Source organism: Eublepharis macularius, chromosome 3, assembly GCF_028583425.1.
Source record: "Eublepharis macularius isolate TG4126 chromosome 3, MPM_Emac_v1.0, whole genome shotgun sequence".
In the NCBI taxonomy this organism is placed as follows: domain Eukaryota; kingdom Metazoa; phylum Chordata; class Lepidosauria; order Squamata; family Eublepharidae; genus Eublepharis; species Eublepharis macularius.
In genome coordinates, this window is record NC_072792.1 from 182,005,123 (window position 1) to 182,017,989 (window position 12,867).

Below are 12,867 nucleotides of genomic sequence, written 5' to 3' on the forward strand. Positions count from 1 at the left end.
GCCGCAAGAGGAAGAGAGAGGTAGAAAATTCGACCCCTAATACTTACTTTTCTACTGATGTCAGGGCTCTGTGCACCTAAGAGCCACCATTAGGAGAATGGATCTGTAGGCTCCAACCCCGTAGCTTTAAAATGTATTTTAATCAGATTCTTTACAAGCAGGGGATCTACAAGGACTTGCAGAGGGCATCTCATTTTTCTTTCCCTCATGATTTCCTCTTTGCCTCCCTGAAGACTCTGTCAATTATTAACAAACTCTCTGAGGAACAATCTTTGCTGGCTCTGTAGAGAGGTGAAATTAACCAACCCTCTGAGGAGCAATCTTTGGCGGCTCTGTAGAGAGAGGTGAAATGCTAACTACGCTTCCCGGCTAATGTTGCGTCTCCCTTCACTTGAACGTCCTCGTGTAATTCTTCTCGTGTAGTTTAGCTCGGAGAGAGAATCAGCACATTTGGAACTAAAACCCAGGTTCCAACCAGTAAATTAAACACATACATGCACATGCACACACACTCACACTCACACCCACACACAAAGATTGATGACATTCTCAAAACTCATTTTGAACATTTACTCTAAAGGATATTCATGGCCTCATTTTTTGGAAACATTTTAATAGTTATCGAATGTTCTACATCTTACAGTAAATATCATACAGTTACAAACTCTTGGCTTAAACCTGTCAGGGAGATCACTAATTGATCCTCAGAACAAAAATAATAATAATAATAATAATACAGATTTACACTTCATATTCACAAGAGGTGGCTGTGGGGCTTTCTGACAAACTCAAAGGCTCTTTTCTCTTACCCATTCTTCATTGGATTTAAAACCTGGAAGACAATTTTAATTTTTTGTTGCAGGATTTCCAATAAAATTTAAAAACCAGATTGTCCAACCTCTATTGAGTTCATAGTTAATTTTTTTTAAAAAATCAAATGAAATTCTAGAACCACCTCTCTCATCTCACCTACCCAAAGTTTTGCATCCCAGAAGCGAGATTTCTCTCCCATGTGCTATATAATCGGAATAAAGATGGAGGGTGCTTCAACTGGAAACTACCTTTGGTTATGAGTGAAGCGTGTGGCAAGTGGTTTTATCAGCTCCTGATATAAACAAAGCTCCACCAGGTTCAAGACGCGAAGCAATGGCTCAGTCTGGAACTGTACCTACTTCTTATTTATTTTCATTTATACTCCACCTTTCTCTGCACTGGGAGCCCGAAGTGGCTTATCTCATTCTCCTTTCCTCCATTTTATCTGCACAACAGCCCTGTGAGGTGGGTTAGGTTGACCGAGAGTGATGGCCAAGATCACCCAGCAAGCTTCCATGGCAGATCCACACCTGGGTTTCTCAGATCCTAGTCTGGCTTTCTAACAACGACCCCTTCTGCAGGTTTTTCCCAGTCACCAGGGACTCAGTGTGGTGTAGGACTCAAAGACACCTGTGGCCACATTGTTACTTAGCAAGGCCACTAAAAAACACCAAGGGCCCCCAGAAAATATTCTATCTGCCCCCCACAACAGACTCAAACCGAATATAACACAAAAAACTGCCAGATTCCCCTGGCTCCATGGGCCCTCAACATAACCATGGCTCCTGGAATTTGCACCCGCCCGCCAACAGGGGCCTTGATATTCAACCATGACCAAGACACTTATGTCTTTTAGCCTAACCCACACTACAAGGCTGTTGTGAAATTAAAACAGGTTGAGTTTCTGGGAGGAATGTGGTTTACGTGCTAAAACTGGCAAGCCTGATCTCGACAGATCTCAGAAGCTAAGCAGAATCGACCTGGGTTGGTAATTGGATGGGAGACCTCCAACGAAGACCACGGTTGCAGAGGCAGGCAATGGTAAACCACCCCTGTTAGTCTCTTGCCATGAAAACCCCACCGGGGGTCGCTGTAAGTCAACTATGACTTGACAGCACTCATCACCACCACACATCCGACTAATCAACTCTACTGAAGAAAATTTAGAAGGTCTTCATAGCACACGGCAGAGAAAGAGATCCAGCTAGACAACTTGATTCTACCCAAATCTCACCACCTGTACCACTCTGCCCAACTGAGTAGATCAACGTTGGGTGTTCAAGCACTTAAGCAAGAGCCGATCTAATAAAATTAAGAACAGACACAACCCCAATTTTTGTTTTAAAGGAATGTTGACACACCAAATTTGGCCATGCCGGAATGGTCCCACAAGGTATTGGCTAGTGCAAAGTGGGGGACAGGACACAAAACCAAACTAATGGAGGCAGTGACGACATCTTTTTCCATCGTATGAAGGAGAGCAAAATGACTGCCTGCATTTAGCCTTAAAACGTTTTGAAAAGGAAATTGCACAATATATTATGGTCCTTATTGCTACTTGAAGCTGGTGAATTTGTTTCCTATTTCTTTCTCCAAAAGACCATTTCTAGCCGGGGGATTGAAAAATATATACATATTTCGAAGCGGAGAGAGATTTTCCTTTCATCTGAACCAAATCAGCTATGCTACGAGAGCAAACTGAATTGCTGGGGGGAGCTGTAGGGATAACTGAAGAAGTCAGCTCAGCTGTTGGCATGGGAAAGTTCAGGCACGCCCCACTCGTTCCTGCACCCTGGCAGAGGCGTTCTCCCTCCCACGCGAGCACTTGCTGAGATCCCACTTCTGAAGCAAGACGGCCTTCCTAAATATCTGTGCAAGTACAGTAAGTGCACAGTCACCGGGATGGGGAGTTCAGAAGATTTTCAATGGCAGGAATGCTGTTCTTGGCCGGAAACAGCATTTCCCTACTATGCAAAATGCAAAGTGGGAAAATACAGAAGTCTCACGACTCTGAGTGAGTTCTTGCAGATTAGGGACCCCCCCCCATACATGAGGATGGGATGTTCCACCATAGCTGCCAGAAGAGGCCAATTAATCGTGCACTGTTAATATGCTGATTTCCCCCTCCCTGAAATCCGGGAAATCCCAGAGGCGGAGGCCATGGTAGAGGCAGTTTAGGGGGCTTCATTCAGATGACCATGTGGTGAAAATATAATCCGAGTTCACACAGAAGATTTCCTTCCCCCCCAGAATTATCTCACAGAGAGTCTTTCTACTCGAGATGCTTCAGTGTGTGCTCGTCAAGTGTAGGGACATGCAATGTTATCCGGGCAGCGTATTTTAAAAAGACAGAGCCGGCAGAGATTGCTGTTCAAGGGGTTTGTTAACTTCATCTTCGCCCCCCTGAAGGCTCTGTCAGTTTCACTTCTCCAGTCTAAAACTGTGTGGGATCCCAAACAGAGGACAGTGAGGAATGGAAATGGGCTGGAGCTGCCTTCCAGAGCTGGACTCGGACCTGGAGAGGTTATAATGGGTTCAAGTTCCCTTCTGGCATTTCACAGCCCCTTCACACAGCTCCAGTGTATAGCAAAGCCTTTGCCCTGCCACCGGCTCTGTCTTTTTAAACTACCCTTCCCAGCTACCATTGCATCACCCGACATGCGTTCTTCACGTGTCAGATGTCTCGTGTAGAGAGACTCAGCGAGCCCAATGACCAAGGCTGTCTATTCACATAACCACTACAGTCAACACCTACAGGCACAAGGGTCTTCCGAATTCATTCCATTCACTTCGAGGCACGGCCACCACAGCTGGAGCAATTGTGTCCTGGCCCACTTAGGTTTTGTAACTGGCTCTTCCCCCCTCCCGAACTATCACAGCTTTAAGGGAAAGGAGAAGGGCTGCCGCTCACGCCCACCCACCCTGTGAACGAAAGCCCCCAGACTTGTGTTCTGAAGTGCTTGCCTGTCGCTCAAAGAGGCTTCTTCCAAACAATTCAATCATAAAGTTCCTCTAGTGAAGGATAATAAACATCAATCATTAAAAACGAAAAATTAAATAACACTTATGGTAAAAAGCGCCTTTTAAATTACATATCTGAACTGCAAAAAAAGAGAGATTTGACTAGGATATTATGGTTCATAAAATACAGGATCAAATACTCATACACACAGTTCAGTTTTCCTGGAGTCGCAGCTGGGAGGCACCTCCAAGGTGCTTTAGATGTGGGACTGGGCCAGTAGAACGATTAATATGCATTCTCTCCCCCTTCTTTCCCCCGAGTTTCGCTATACGCCACACGTTTCAAAGTAAGGATATGGGGGAGAGGGGGGGGGTCAGTCAATGACAGTCAACAACAACATCAGCAGGTTTTTTACCCCCATGCTTCCTGTTTTGTAATTCACTGCGGGTGGATGATGTGTGAATCGCCATGAGTGAAGGACGATGGATTCTCGAGATGGGAAAAAAAGCAACAAAATGGATGTAACACAGCCCCAAAGAGAAGCAGCGAAAGGCATCGCCCCAAATGGCAACGCTCCTCTGACCTTTTCTCCGCCATGCCCACAACTCCTTCCTCGTTGCATTGCATGTGTCGTTGAGCAACCCTTCTTTGCAACCCCCCCCCAACGTTCCCCTCCTCTCAACAGCTTTTCCAGTTCAAATGCAAAAGTATATACTTTATACAACTATATACAAACAGAGCTCCAAAGATTACTTGTATTATTATTAAACATTGGATCCCAATTACTTCAAGCTGCCTTCATAAGGCCAGATTACGACAACTCTGCTCCTGCCGAGCAGCTCCGCTGGCCTCAGCAGGGACTGTTAGAAGGGGGGCGGGATTCATAACTATGCAAACCGAGGCCACGTGCTCAACGGGAATCCACACACAGACCTCGGTAAACAACCTGCCCGTGACCCTGCCAGGAATTCTCGTTCTTGTGCAAATTCTGCGGCACGGAGTGCTGACCTTGGGAGAAAGTCCACTTCTGCAGCGCTCACGCAACGGTTGCGGTCTGCATTGCAATGTGTGGGTGGGAGAGTTTCTACACTGGGCTTCGCCACGGAGCTCACTGCGGGTCCCTGGACAAGTCTCTGCTTCTCAACCTGTCCTGACTTGCGGTACGGCTGCAGGGGTATCTACGGGAAATAACGCTACAGAAACAATGGGCAAGGTTGGTATGAACAGGTCAGCCAAGCTGTGGGTAGCAAGGGAGAGATCGGGATAAGGACCAGGGACTTCAGTATCCCATAATCCCCTCTCGAACAGCCAGATCTTCTGTTGGCTTGCTATGCAAAAGTGCCTCTGAGAACGGTGCAATGGAGACAAACTGCAGTTATCGACTCCCCGTTTGTTCCTTTATCGTGGATTATCATGAGGATAAGAGTTTTCCTGCGCCACTGGGCAGGATGGGTTCCCTTCAGTGTCAGAAAAAGTGCCACGAGCTTTTTCACAAGCGATTCCAATTTCTTTTTTCAAATTCCCAGGCCTGTACACAAAACGCAAGAGCCACACCAATCAAAATAGACACTAGATTTAAAAAACGGCTGCCCTTTTCGCCAGATTGCAACGGACAAACTTTTGGAAGGAACACAGCAAAGACTAAAAAAGCCAAACTCTGGGAAAGCTGTCACAGGCCATTTCCACACACGTTGAATAATGCACTTTCAATGCACTTTCGTAATCCTTTAGAAGTGGATTTTTTGTTCCACACATGGAAAATCAGTTTCAAATGTTCACTAAAGAGTATTGGAAGTGGATTATCCAACATGTGTGGAAGCAGCCACAGTTTCCTTTATCGACCACAATCTTCTGAGATCTCCCGGCAGAGGAATCACACACCAGGGGAAGGGGCTCTATTGCTCCATGCTGGTCACAGGCTGACCAATACCTCATAAAAGGTAACCTGATGCTAGGCAGCAAGAGTCCAGTAGCATTCCAGCTGTGTCTGAAGAAGTGAGCTGTGGCTCACGGAAGCTCATACCCTACCACAAATTTTGTTAGTCTTTCAGGTAGTACTGGGCTCTTGCTCTTTTCTACTGCGACAGACAGACAAACACGGCTACCCATCTTGATGCTAGGCAAAACAGGACACAGAACCATGCAGATATAGGGGTGGTGCAGCTCCCTTCCACCCTTTTCCCACCATGCTACATTCCTGCTCGACAAACGGCAATTTGCAACCGAGAACTGGAAGTTCAGGTTGAGTTCCACTCCAGCCTTTCTTTAGCCCTTCGATCCTACCAGCTTAAGGGCAAAACAGAACTATTGTGCTAGTTAGGCCAACCTGGCTGAATACACCAGAACGTGCTGAGGCTGCACAGACGTTCCAGTAGCAAGAATTGTCACCCACAAGCAGTGCCGGGCTGTGGCTGCATGGGACAGTGCCCCACTGACGGGTTTCTTCTCCTAAGCCAGCCAGGCCAAACCCGTCAGGTCAGAAGCTGATCCTCCGATTTATTCTTTTGTATCTATGTGGTGCCATGCACACAACTTCGTCCAGTGTTCCCCGAATTGTGGGTCCTGTCCCGAAAGGGGATCGGCAAAGCTTGTGTAAGCGTGCCTCAGGCTTCGGCAGTTCTATTGATTTGTGCATGTTTGGTTTTTAAAAGTGTGTCACTATACCAAGTAAATTCAGACTTGGGGGGTCAGCACACCCAAAAGTTTGGGAACCACTGTCACAAACTACTCTGGGCCACAGATATCCTAGCATGAAGACTGATTGTCTAGATCTAAACAGTTGGGAGATTTTCACCTTAGGAAAGTACAAAAGAAAAACAAAACAAAAAAACAACACTCTGGAGTTAGCAAGCAGAAGATTTAAGAGAGTTGAAAACTTCTGCAGACAACGTGTTGGCCACCATCCAATGCAACATTAGGCAGTGCAAAAAAACCTGTGAATTAAATGGTGCCCATTGGCCCCAACAGGACGATGTGACGGCTTACCAGATTTTTAGAATGATTACTTGATCCCATGGAAGAAGGGCCTCCTGTCCGCACAAGTCACAGCAGCCAGAAACAGAATCAGTACTCCAAGACCCAAACTAGCTAGGAATGTCTGCTGCCACAGACCATGGGGCTCAAAACCCAGCAGCCATTTCTTGCTCCCTGTTCCAGCAGGGTAAAGACGCCATAGACAAGAATCCTCCCATCTCCAGGAGTCATAAGGTCCGCCAGGAAGCTCTGAGGCCTGCTGCACTCCCACAGTCTGGGCCACAAGCCGAGAGAAAACTATTCAGCCACTCCTCGGAGCTTCTGTTCTACCCCCCTGCCAACTTTCCTGCCTCTTGCCTCCCAGTCAATTCCCTGACCCACCTCTCTTTTCCTCCCCATCCCTTCCGCCTGCCTGCTTCGTCCACCATCTTCCGCTTCCGCTCTGGTCTGCAAGCACCATCCCGTGGCACACGGCCTCTGCATCCTACAGCCTGCCAAGCTGCTGAAGTCCGACTCTGCCAATACCCGAGGCAGCAAAAAAACCCTTCCAGTCCTGATGTGGCACAACCAGATCTTGCGTTGTTCAAAATCCGGTGGGGACAATCTATTGGATGAGAGCGCCGAAAGAGGACCACACATGCAAAAATGTAACGCCGACTCTGCCCTTGATTTTCCAGAGAGTTTCCTGCTCAAATTAAACTGTTTCCCATCTCTACTACTCTTTGTGGCATCTGAAAGCTTTCCGGGGTCCTTTTTCACCAGGAGCTGCGGCCATCGAAGGAACGGAACACCTGCCTGCTGAAGAAACTGTTTTGGAAACAGCAACTCAGTAAATTGCCCCTTCTTTTTCCGTCCAGCAAAGGGGCTTGATTTACGCTACTGACTCATGTCAACAGAGAGTTTCAGCTACATCGCCTTGATTTTGCACTGAGAAGCGGCACGTCCGCTTGCAAAACCCACACAGAGTTTCCTGCATTTTTATGGCCGATTCACGCAAGCAAATGGGAGTGTTAGGAATCTGGAGCAGTATACGGACTGGCTTGTGCTGACATGGCCGAGGGAAGGGGCAGCAAAAGCCACGTGTGTGCCGAACGACTCAGGTGCTACCGTGTGTGCAGAAACAACAAAAGCCGAATGCAACCGACACTGATTTCCATTTTCATACATTTAACTTCCAAACAATTTTGGTGGCAAAAACTGCCACCTCAAGTCACTGCTGTTTGTGGAAGCAGCTACTCAAGGCTAAGGACGGGGAAACTCTTGCCTTCTCAGCAGACGCCCTCCCTTTCCCCTCTCTGAACTGGGAATGCAGTGAAATGACTGTAAAATCAACAAAACACAAGATGCATTTCCTATGTCTCTGGCGGACCTCACTCCTTTGCTTTTCTGTTTCCTGGTGTGCGGGTTGGGGAGGGGGAAGCTCCACAATTTAAACAAGCGCTGGCTGAAGTGCTGGGCGATAGCTTCCCTGCTTTCTATAACACGAGGGGCTGTTACGTGTAATTGCCTGCTCGACTAAGCGAGGGAATGAGGTTTCGAGGCAGATAATGAACTCTAAGCCTAATTCCAACACCTATCTGGAAGACACCAATATCCTCTGTAACCACGTTATGGAAGAGGAACAACTCTGTGAGTGTGTGTGCGCACGCACGCATGAGCGCACGCACACACACCCATTTCCAATTCTGATTCCATTTATTAGATACATAAAAAGAAATGAAATGGAAATGGAAAGAAGGCGGCCGGCCAGTGCTGTGCTTCTTCCACTCAGTCACCCTGAAACGTCACCCACTCTTAGTCGTACAGCTCAATGGATAGTGTGAATGAAACATATGAGATCGGGGGACGTTTGCAACAAGAGGGAAATGAGAAGGGAGGGACGGAAAAGCAGGAGCTATTGCTTGGCATCGGGAAAGGATGTAAAGCTTTTCAGGGGGGCATGAGGTGAGGAAAACGGGAGCAGGCTGGGTTTATGGTGCAGAAGTGGCTTGTACAAAATAAACTTTAAAAAAAAAAGTTAAAAAAATTAAAACCCTAAAGAATGCATAAAGTGACCCTTGCGCTTGTTTTCGTTCTGGCTAACAGACTCGGTGCCGTGGGAGAGCTGCTCCAGCACCGATGTAAGACGTGAATTGTTGCATACAATGGTTGACTCCAGATCTGTAAGAAAGAGAGAGAGAGAGAGATTGGACAGAAGTTAGACGTGGCAACGCAGAAGCAGGTAAGGTTGGATTTTCGACTCTCCCATTAGGGGATAGAAGGGTAGCCATGTTAGTCTGCCTTTAGCAGTAGAAAAGAACAAGAGTTCAGTAGCACCTATGAGACTAACAAAATTTGTGACTCACGAAAGCTCCTACCCTATCAAAAATTGTGTTAGTCTTATAGGTGCTACAAGATTCTTGCTCTTTCCTACCATTAGGGGATGACAGCAAAATTGGGTTTCCCTGCCTTGGCCAATCGACAACCTTGCTTAGAAGCCTTGTTCCTTAGAGGGCAATTTTCCAGGCTAGGCTTCTCAGCAAGACGCTCCATTTAAAATCTTCACAGGCATTGAAGTTTGCATGTCAGATAGGCCCTGTCTGATTCGCGGAAGGACTGAAGCCTTTAAAGACAGAGCTTCAGTCGGGACCTTCTCCCAAAAGATCAAATTTATTGAGCTATGATATATTTTTAGAATGATCATTTACCGGTGTTGATGTGGTTATGTCGTGTCATTGGCTGTATTTTGGATGTTCCTTTTTGTCGATTTTCGGTTGCGGGTTTTTTGTTTTGGTGTGCTATATTTTTTTTTACTATGACAAATATTTTTTTTTTTATTAAAAAGACAGAGGTTCAAAGGACAGAGGCCAACTGAAGGCACCCCATCGCCCTGGATGGCACAACCCCAGAGCTCTGCCTTTGGCTAGATGTATCTGACAAAGATTATATTTTGGGATGCTTCAGGCTCATCCTGCATTGGGCAGGGGGTTGGACTAGAAGGTCCGTATGGCCCCTTCCCACTCTGTGATTCTGTGAAGTGGGCTTGTTACCGGCTACTCGTAGTGGTACTTGATTTTGTATATCCTGCTTCTTCTTGTTACGGTTGTTGGTTTAGTAAACACTTTTGTTCCTAGCAACATTCATTGATATTCAATTTTTCAACAGCTATATTCAGCAGCAGACACTTCTAACGGAGATTTAGCATAGTTATTTTTTACACCCTTGTAGGATTTCGGTGGGCTGTTGTTTAGCTCACCCACATTGATTCTGAATGTGGCTAGATGTTGGCCCATGCCAACCAAAACAGGAAGGGTTTTTTTTTCTCTTTTTTAAGAAAAGTGGTTTGAGAAAAGCTTTCACTTTGCATGGCATGCAGGCACATTTCTTTTTATCTCGCTGTTGCCTCTGGTCACACTTTTTTTTAAAAAACAAATCCAAATCTGTAAACCACGAGGGGGGGGGGGAATGCACACACCATGAGCTGCAATGCTTCTTTCAAAAGCCTGGGGGAGGGGGAGGAATTCTGAACGCCAAATCCAAGCTCCCCCCACCCCTGCACAAAGAGATGCAAGAAAGCGCCAGTGAATGATGGCGTAAGATGTTTTACGCGTTCCGGCTGAATCTTTTCCACCTGGCGATTCCAGTGTTCAACGGAAGAGAAGTTTTGTCCAAAAAGTCAGCTCAAGGCACACAGCATTGCCTTTACATGGAAAGCTCTGCTATTGGGGGTGATTTGGGGTCTATTACCAGCTACACTCACGTGAAGTTGCCTTCTACTTAATCAAACCGTCAGTCCGTCAAGGTCAGTCTTGCCTACTCGGACAGGCGACCGCTCTTCAGGATCTCAGGTTGAGGTCTTTCACATCAACTACTGCCTGGTCCTTTTTAGCTGGAGATGGCAGGAGTCGAACCTTTTGTAGTCAATCCACTGAGCTAACCCTAACCCTAACCCTCACCAGCTACTAGGAATTTGTTAGTGAATTCTGAGAGGCCCCTTCCCCTTATTTCCATTTCTAAATCATTGAGCTGGGCCGCTCAAAGCTCGTAAGGAGAAAATCTGGCTTACACTCAGTGTTTTGCATTTCTATTTCTGCTATAGCTGTAGCACAGTGGTTAAGTGGTTCGGCTGCGAATCACCGCTCTACTGGTTCGAATCCCACTGCTGCCATGAGCTCAGTAGGGGGCCTGGGGTAAGTCAGTCCTCTCAGCCCCAGCTCCCTAGCTGGATTGTGGGGATAATAATTACACTAACTTGTTCACCACTCTGGGTGAGGCACTAATCTGTCTAGAAGAGCGGTATATAAACACAGTTGGTGTTGTTTGAATTATCCGAAACACAATCAACAATAAGCAGAGGTCACATGTTATTATTGATTGGCCTTGCTAAGCTGATACAAGTTTCCACTGGAGACCTAAGTATCAAAGAGATATCGGTGTAATATGTACACTGTTCCAAGTAGCGCCATCTTTTGCAGTTCTGTAAGTGTCATGTCAGAAAGCTGCAGTTTTTCCATATGAACTGCAAAGTTTTTTGAGATGTGCCCTGATGACAATGGGGACTACTGCTGCGTTCTTCTTCCATAGTTGGGTGGTTTCTATTGCCAGATGTCTATATTTAATCATTTGTCTTGTTCTTAACAACAACAACAACAACAACAACAACAACAACAACAACAACAACAACAACAACAACAATAATAATAAACAGAGGCCATGGGAAAAGCACATTGCGGTTACTTCTATTATATCTTAAAGGTCAAGAATAGTTTATTTTAACAGACATCCAGTCGCAGTCTTGGGCATTTCTTCTTAGTCAATGTTAGGGGTTTGTTGCAAAGGGCCCGAGGAATCCTCCAAGGTCCAAAGCAGGCCTGAGCCCCCGTTCTGAATCAGCTTATTGCTCCTTGCTCCCCATCAAAGTGAGTGGGGGAGGCACATGCAAGTGAACGCCCACTCAAAGTGGGCACTTGGAATCCCTAAAGGGGCTACAGACTTGCTTTTTCTTAATGAAAGCTGGGAATTCAGAAAACCTGATTCACATATTGCTATACTGTTATACTGCTATAACGCAGTTCAATTGCTAATTTAAGAAAAACAAAAAAGCCCCCTGGTGGCGGGGAAGGAAATGCATTAAACGCATTTGAGAGAAACCTTTGGATGATAGAACTAGTGGACGTGACACCCGTATTCACATGAAAGGAGTTGGAAAGGAGTTGCAGTCACGTTCTTGAAAAAGCAGCGGGAAACGAGGCAACAACAAGCCAGGCCCCTCGTCGGACAGTGTCTAGAATGATGAATTTCTCCTATATAAAAAATCAATTACTGGACTGATTAATAGAATTGTACATACTTAAGGATTATAATACGAGTGATCCTCTTATGACTGTGTATCTGGAAGAGTGTTGTTACCTGACTTGCATATGAACAGGCATTGACAAGTGGCTATATATTGTATTGGTTTGTTTAAAAAGTAGATCTGAGAGTAAAGAGTATAAGCAGTTAAGATTGTTACGGTGGTGTTTTTCTTTTCTTTTCACTAGAGTGTTTGGCCGTAACTCTCCCTCTTTGTTGTGTATTGCTTAAGCTGAACCTCACAGGAGTCCAGGGGCTCACACGCACCATCTTCCAGCCACGGGTTTGGTTCTGCCGCCTTTGATGGTGGCAACAGAAAGAAGTTTCCAGCAGGGACAATGTTGGCTTGGTAAATTTGGGGGCTGGCTTCCTCTCTTTCCCTCCCTCTTCCTGCTCCCCGGGAAGGGCAAAAATAATCCCCCAGAATTTTCAGGACCTCCCCAATTCTTGAGCGGGTAACAACACTTTCAAAAAATCAGGATAGTGGAAACTGTGCCCTGGCCGAAACCCACATCTAGGTTGTCCTGACTCTAAACTTACCAGGAAACCGCTTTTAGGTGCCAATCCATTGATGAGCGCTCCCTGTGCTAGATTCTTTGTGGCCACTCACAACATCCGTAAGGAAATAGTACAAAATATAACTGACTTTTAACAAATATTATTCATTTCCAAAGAATTTTATGTGTAAAGCATGTATAAATTGTTTTATGTGTTGCAATTGTATGTGATTTATTCGAAGGAACAGTTTTGGACATTCTGTGCTGATCCCTGACTGTATTAAAAAAATA

General features: G+C 45.9%; 1 protein-coding gene across 2 annotated transcripts in view; it reads right to left on the reverse strand.

Annotated features, from left to right (window-relative positions):
• Positions 1-605: 605 nt before the first annotated feature.
• Positions 606-12,867, reverse strand: part of FAM168A (family with sequence similarity 168 member A) — a 230,042-nt gene continuing 217,780 nt past the window's right edge. For both annotated transcript variants that reach the window (XM_054973531.1, XM_054973530.1), the window contains one exon: positions 606-8,908. The gene's annotated coding sequence lies outside the window, so the exon portion shown is untranslated. The remainder of the gene's footprint in view (positions 8,909-12,867) is intronic.